At 37.7% G+C, this 8,188-nt stretch overlaps 1 long non-coding RNA gene across 1 annotated transcript; it reads right to left on the bottom strand.

The window, feature by feature from the left end:
* Positions 1-1,219: 1,219 nt before the first annotated feature.
* LOC127502777 (uncharacterized) lies at positions 1,220-7,227 on the bottom strand. The gene is made up of 2 exons (XR_007926925.1): positions 6,973-7,227; positions 1,220-5,413 (listed from the first exon to the last, which is right to left on the bottom strand). It is a non-coding gene; the product is annotated as an uncharacterized LOC127502777 (long non-coding RNA).
* Between the last annotated feature and the right edge of the window lie 961 nt (positions 7,228-8,188).

Raw genomic sequence — 8,188 nt, 5'->3', positions numbered from 1 at the left:
GACAATTCAGCTTTGCATCACAGAAATAAATTATATTTTAAAGTATATTAAAATAGAAAACCATAATTTTAAATTGTAATAATATTTCACAATATTATTGTTTTTTCTGTATTTATTACGAAATAAATGCAGCCTTAATAAGAGACTTCGTTCAAAAACATTAAAAATAGTAATGTTTCCAAACTTTTGACTGGTAGTGTGGTTTGCTTTTTTTGTGTGTCAATCTTGCATTGCTTCTTGTATTTTTTATTTGTCATTGTTGCACCACTTGCTGACTGTAATAAGAAACTTATAGTTACATGTGAAATATCTGATTAGATGTCTATGTATGGACTAAATGCTTCCCTTCTTTTACTTTTAATTTCATTCTACCCAGACGCAAAGTTTTGGAGATCTGATCCACTCCTTTGGTGAGGTCATGCTAGTAGCTGACTCAAACATATAGCAAACAATGACATCAGACTCAAACAAACGTCAAGTCTGATAGACACAGCTGAAAGATGTTTCCATGGGAATGGCTCCATTTCAGGATTGTACTGTCATGTGCCGGCACATTTTCAGGGAAATGAATGAGGATTGCTGTATATCTGGCAGCTCCATTCCTGACACTAAGTAGGCTGCCAGCTTTGTCCCACGGGAGTAAGGACAGGTTGCCAGGTCCGGGTCAAAGAAGACGACACTTCCTATTAATTCATCCATCAGGTCTGCCAGGATCATAGTGACCGGTGACAGTTTTAGACTACTGCCTGACGTCTTCATTAGATCCATGTGTGCAGGTAAGCATCACATATTGTGCAGAAACAAGCACACATCTTTTATTTAATTATTTATTTCTTTGCTAGTTAAAATGTATAAAAATTTGATGAAAATTATGTCTTAAATGAAAGGCACAAAATGTTCACTGCTGTCTTATTAGCAATTTCCATATCTTCATTTCTGAATAGCAAAAACAACATCCAATTAAAGCCCAATATATCACTAATAAGGAGGCTGTGAATATTCCTTGTCACATATTATTATTAGAACTAACTTGAGAGCTGGAAGCTAGATTCCATAATTCCATTAATTCATTAGGAGCCATATTTGCATGCCTATATATGGTGATTTTATGTAACAGCCAATATGCATCAGAGTGTTTTAATATACAGTTGATTCCTCTCTGGGTAGGAAGTGTTTCTCCTGGCTATGTGTGAGAATTTCAGTATTTCTGTTTAATATCTTTTCGCATCTCTAGGGCCCCAGGCTTGTAAAATCAGTTGATGCCCTATTTTATTTTATGTATTTATTTCATTTTATTTTTTTTATTTATTTATTTACAGTAACGGTGGGTTTATGGATTATGAAAGCAGGGCAGCTTTTTGTCAGAGTCACTGTGTTTACCAGCCTCTAAAATATTAGGCGATGATGGTCATAATTTTTCTGAGTTTCAGATTAGGTTTTAGGCACATTTGTCTTTGCACAATTACTAAATTGCAGCCAGGGGCAAAGTTATGTCTCAAAAATCAATAGCTCATGCACAGGTTGCAATTAGCTTGGAATTAATCAGAAACCAAGACCTGCAGTAATAAATAATATGAGCACCGGCCCCATGAAACTGAAAGCATGAAGAACAAATCTTGTGAGTTAAGGGGCAATATGAGGATCAATTACAATGTTTTTCCATGGAAAGCATCAAAGTATGTGAGGAGGGATTCAGACATTGACCCAGTGTGAACACAACTTTGCAAGATTTGAATTAAGATGGGTAATTCATCTAGAGTTTTAATGGCGTTTTATTTGAAAGTAATGACATTTGATATGTTTACTTTAATATTCTGTTAATTTCAAGGGGATTCTGGAGTCTGACTTCCAGTGCGACAGCAAAGGAAATTGTTTATGAAGTTTTGCCAGAGCTTGCTAATGCAGTGCCAAAATCCATGCGATAATCAATTCGGTCATCAAGCTAAAAACCCTCATAATTACACTATGTGTCAATACCCTTCTCTCAAGCAGTGTAATTTCAAGGCTTATACAAATCAATGACATAATGACATCATCTGGCCTGATTATATCCTGTTTTTCCCCAAATGAAACTATAGCACATTCTCTACATTGAGTGACCAGCCCTTTAGATCCCCTCATGATGGTCATAAAGATTCATAAATAGGGCTTAGACGCACTTGTATCGTTATAAATGAGAACTAATTATGATATAATTGTGCACAATAGATAATTAGAGAATTGAAGTCTTCCTGAATTGTGCATTTGACTTTTAATGGTCCTGCAATCTGTATAGCTGTGCCCCTTTAAAAGAATGAATGTCAGTAGGTGTGTGTACGCTCATTACTCATACTTAATAAGGTTACTTTACTTGTATAATATATTCCTTCTCTTCAGTCTGAACTTGACCTTTCATACAGTAAATCACATTGCCTTCAGAGCGGTTGTGAGACCATATTCTTGAAGCAACACAAATGTGGGCGCTTATTGCCTCTGAACTCTGAGTGCACTTAATCATATTTCCACCCACAGCCAATAATCGCAAGCAGGTTTCCGTACAAAAGCCCCACTCATACACCTCGTCTGGTGTATCATCTGAAAGAGTCTCAATTCCCGTTTCTTTTTTTGCTCTCGGAAATGAACGTGTGGCTCAAATGGCTCTCTCTTCCTCACAGGAGGTCCAAAGCTATTTATTCCAGTCAAACATTTGCTGCCTTTCCTTATCTGTTGTGGATGTGGTAGATGATCACAGCTTTTTAAGAAAAAAGTGAATGCAAAAACAGAATTACAGCTCACAGATTACAGTTGTGCAAGGCTGTGTTTGCACAGTTTTAAAAGGATGCCTGTAGTTCACCCATAAAATGAAAAATCTGTCATTATTTATTCACCCTCATTGCAATCCAAATCTGAATGTTCTTTCTTCTGTGGAACACAACAGATCAAAAGATTTGTTGCAGAATGTTGATACTGCTTTTTTCAGGCTGAGATTTAAAGCTGCAGTCTGTAAGTTTTGCCTCTTTGTCGCCATCTCTGTTTGAAACCTGCAATTGCAGTTATTTGCGGAATTATCATCTTTACGTGGGTTGTGCATCGACACGGCTCCTCAGTGCGAATGAATCTAATGTTTTGAGAATGTTTGCTGTCAGTCACCGCACTGATTTATACTGTACTTCATAATCACAGATTGTAGTCTTAGAAAAGTATGACCAAAATAAGAATTTTCACCAGAAAATGTCATCTGAACAAGTAAGTAACCGCTTTTTTCTGACCAACTGAGAAAAAAAAGCATTACACAATAAATTGTGCTACCAATGAAGTTTAAATCTAACGATCACTTAGCTCATATCACATCAAACTGTGCAAATTATTATTATTGTTATACTTTGATCTCAAATAGTTAATGTTAACAACAACAGCATTGCATAACTACGTGTATTTAGTGTGTATTAGCCAAACTGGTCTCATGGAAAGATGTACTTGTGGGAACATTTTTGCAAGTCACAAAATACGTACCTATACGTACATATCACTGCAGTTTCCAACAGAAATGACCACTAGAGGCAGTAAAACAGCAAGCAATTTAAATCGTTTTCATGATTACAGGGTCAGATTATGGATTAATAAAGACTTGTTTTCACATCTCCTTGCACAATATTATATTATGATCTCAAAATGCTTTTACCAAAGTGCACAATGTGTAAACAAATATATTTTGGACTTTGCATTGCTTAACCGGCTCCATATGTTTTGCTTTTCTGACATGATAAGTTTGCTGTGAGAAAAGGCTATAAATGATGTGTCTCCTGCAGCATCCTCACATTCGATATAGCCTACTAGCTGGGACTCCTTCTTTATGTAAACAGACGTGACGTAATGACGCAAAGATGAATAGCGGTATGCTCGAATTTCCCATGAAAACCCACCAGTACCACTCAGATTAAAAAACATTATTACAAGCTTACCGTTGTGAATTGGGCTAAGGTAAGGAGATAGTTTTGAACACTGGCTGATTATGTATTTGCTCAAAAATTGATTTTGGATCATTTTTAACCAAAAAAAAGTTACGAACTGTAGCTTTAACTGAAATAAAAACTGTATTATTTTTTTTTTTATTTGCTTTTTCTTGTCTTAGAATTCAATACAATTCGCATAATATTCTGTGTTCGTAGACAAATTTTTTCCCCTTTTTTGTTATTATTTACGGTACTTCTATACTTTGATGTAATTCCAAGTTTAAAAAAAAAAAAGAAGGGAGAGAGATCTTCCTAACCACACTGTATACATGCCAATCACAAAATAATACCACTCTGAAAATAAGTAAATGAATAAATGAATAAAAAATAAATAAATAAATAAATAAATAAGGGGTCGCTTGCTATAGGGTCTCCATCCATGTCTGCTTACTTCCATGTCAAAATATAATTTATTATATGAAATATTGCCCAAACAAAGAAATGTATATAATTATTCATTATTAACCATATCAAAATATATATTAAAACATCTTTTTTTTTTTTTTTTTTTAAATAGTTGAGAGCTGGTGTAGAGGGAAACTTAAATTTTGCTCTCTTCTGAAAACAAACCTATTGAATTACTTCAGAATACTCGGAATTTAGCGCACAAAGATGAATGGACTACTTCAATGTTACTTTTATGGAGCTTTTTCAGCATTTTTGAAGCATGAAAGGTCCCAGTCATTATACAGAACAAAGCAGTGTGAACTGCTAAAAAAGAAAATATGGGTTTGGAACAACATGAAGGTGCATAAATGGTTACAGAAGGTTCTTTTTTGGGTAAACTATCCTTTATACTACTTTGGTTACTGGCTCAAACTTGCAAAATGATACTTGGAAACGATTGCAGGCTTGCCCTGAAGTGAGATAACTGTTTGTTGAGTGTTTGCGCCTCTTATTTTAATCCTGCCTGAATAAAACTTTTTTAAGGCTTTGCTTCTCCACCATCAGACTTATCTGCTTCTTCTTTATGATTAGGTCCAAACAAAAGTGATTGTATTGGAGAGAATGGGATTTGATAGATAGGCCATGTTTTTGATTACCTATTCTATTACCTTTCTTTCTGCTCTGGCTGTAAGGTCCTCCTCAGTCTCTGTCATTCCTGTCTAGACCTTTAATATTTGTCTGTAGGGAAGATGCTGTTGGCTGATGGAACAGGCTGAGGGTTGACAGAAGGTCATTCACAGCATTACATCTACATCATTGGAGCTACTGTATCGGTCCGTTCCAACCATCATTTCATCTTACTGCCTGTTCAAACCACTCAGTGGCATAAAAATACAAGTCTGTTCAGGTGAGAGCCATTGCGTGATGGTTCACTCATTGAGCCATGGCCTTCATGTGGGTTTAAGCTTGATTTGCAGCGTTTCCTGATCTGGTTTCTCCTCTCTTTTCCTCATTTTTTCCCTGTGTTCTCTCCACTGTTGTAAACAAAAACATACAAAAGAACAAAAAAGGTTAAAGGTGTAATGTAATTAAGGTTGGGGTAAGCGATATTTGAAAAACACTGTTTGGAAGTTAGTCAGACCAACACACCAGCAAACAACAAATGTAGCCAATCAGCATTAGGAGGTGTATGACGGTCGAGGAGAGAGAACGAGCAAGAGGGAGATTTGAAGAAAGACTGCAGAAAGAGAGATGAGACACAATACAAAAGAGAAAAGCTCAGAAGAATATGAGTGGAATGAAAGGTTATGACTGGGCAAGATCTTTAGGACCTGTGTTAATATTACAAAAGCTTTCCAGCGCTGGAAAGAGCTAATTGGGAAGGCCTGAAAACAGACGCGGAGGCTGCTTTGATTCCGCTTCACGTGTGAGTAGCACTGGGTTTGAGTGTCATTGATTGTCTGGAGCTTGTTTGAGTCGGATAAATTTTCTATCCGATAAGAAAACATGCACATAAACTAGGATGGAAACACATTTACTGAATAAATACCTCGATGCGCATCAAAAAAAATCATGTGACTTTGCGGTATGGGACGGCATAACTGTACTAATCAGCGGAAAAAAAAAAACATTTGTTGCAAAGCATCTGAAATGCTGTTTTGGTCATTCAGAAGTCTGTCGTCAATGTGGTTCTGTATAATTCCTCCCAGAACTGTCTTACATGACTGCGTTTCCAAACAGCACCACCCTCCTCTGAAAGCAAGATAACATGTTTATTTCATTTCGTCTACGCGCTCTGATACCCAAATCATGTATTATATACGAAAATGATTATATACAGTGGCTTCTCTTGCATATCTTAGTGATATTTAGTGCCAGTTAACCAGGAAGTGATGATTTTGTTCTCTTTTACTTACTGGATGGAAACAGTGCTTTATTCGCAAATGTGTTATGCAATATTGCAATTTTGCGCATAAGTTAAATTCACAACTTTGGATGGAATTGTTAGTGCACTCGGCTAGCGGGGTTCGAGACTGACTCGGTGCAGGGTGGTTAGGATTGGAGGGTGAGTTTTGGAGGTGGAGCAATGAAAAGAGGGTTGTATTTGTTTGGGTTTAATTCAAACATCAACAATGTCCAACAGCATTTTTGAAATATCGCTTACCCCACCTTTAACATTTAGCATTTATAAAAACAGTGAAATGAAATGAAATGAAAGTATGAAATTATTTATACACCTAATAGCTTAACAGCTAACAGTTTAAATACAATTTCCCAGCAGGGTAAACAGGCAAATAAAAACGATGAATGAATGCTATTATTATTTATACACCTTTACATACATCAAATGAAATTAGTACAGTCCCCTCCTAAAAAAAGAGAGAACAAATTCGATTCCTTTTGGAACTGCGACTGCAGGGAGATATTTGAAATGTCTGATAATTATAAGTAATCGAGGAGCGCAGAGAGGAGCACTATGAGAAGTCTCCTGCTGTGGCAACGTAAGTGGCTATATTTCAAATAAAAACCTGCAAAATGCCACCAGCACAGCCCCACAGCAGTAATCCAAATATGGAGATGTGAAGCAAATTACCTGTGAAAAAAGGACAGGCGCGTTGACCGCCGCGAGCAGAGCAGAGTCTGTTCCCTCAGACGTGGTCAGTGGTGTGGATGCACAGACAGCATTACCACTCAAGCGGAGCCGCCACAGCTCTTTTAGGTCAAATATTAGAGGGGTTTATGCAAATTGGCAAATTGTCGAAGGCGGGTTTGACGAGCAAAGGGCTGACTTTGTGTCATTCAAACATGTTTTTACTCTTTTTACATAATTTATCCCTACAGTAGGTACGCTACCCCCCCCCCCCCCCCCCCCTCTCTCTCTCTCTCTCTCTCTCTCTCTCTCTCTCTCTCTCGTGCACTCAACCAACAAGCGACACAAACGCACACTTGCAAACACACGCCAGCCCTTAGAGATAGCAGAAAGACGTCATTAGCTCATGGTCGTCTGGTCCATTTTTTCAGCCCTGCAAATGACTTAATGGGTTGAGGTCTGGTTTTGTGCCCGCACACCTTTCATTTTCCAGCTCCCCATAAGTACCCCAAACTACGACCCCCTCAGAGGGGTGAAACCAGCTAAATAGCACCGGGTGACAGGTGACTGTGCAAGTTAGATACATGTATTGTGCTTTTTTACCTCACGCGGCTGTGCAGTTTGTGCATATTGCGCCCCCCGTAGGATGGCAGCTGAACTGCGAGTCTCTTTGTTTGACTCTGGCAGGGTAAATTGCGGTGATGCTGATGCTCATTTTGACTGACTTGATCTTATTGTGGAGCTCGTGCTGTATGTGCTGATCTACCGCAGCCAGAGAGAATAAATCAAATCTGCTTTCTTGTGTTTTCTCAGTTATTACACAATAACGTATGTGTCACTCTAGTTTTCAGCAGCTTGATGTGGATTAATGGTGAGACAAGCAGTGCAAGGTTTTGGAGGCTTTTTAGTCACTTAATTGCATGTTATTTCTATAAAAAAAGACCTGTTTATTTTTTTGAGTTTGTGAATCTCCAATATACATGCTGCTGCTCTCAGAGTTAGGACTGTTTAGTGACAAGTTTATGTTCTCAGCAATTTTAAGCGACAAGTCCACAAGCAAATAAGCAGAGGGACGACATCATATACTGCCTCAGTCGCCTCTGCAAAGGCAATTTTGTTAAGCTGTTACAGTCTGAAAAGTATGAGTTTGTTTGTGTGTGTGTGGGCCTGTTGCTGAAGCATTCGCCTGGTCTAGCTGTTTACATTTCAACTTGGTTGA

This window comes from Ctenopharyngodon idella, chromosome 20, assembly GCF_019924925.1.
Source record: "Ctenopharyngodon idella isolate HZGC_01 chromosome 20, HZGC01, whole genome shotgun sequence".
NCBI lineage: Eukaryota > Metazoa > Chordata > Actinopteri > Cypriniformes > Xenocyprididae > Ctenopharyngodon > Ctenopharyngodon idella.
The sequence above is the reverse complement of the archived record's forward strand: the minus strand, read 5'-3'. Positions and strand labels throughout refer to the sequence as shown.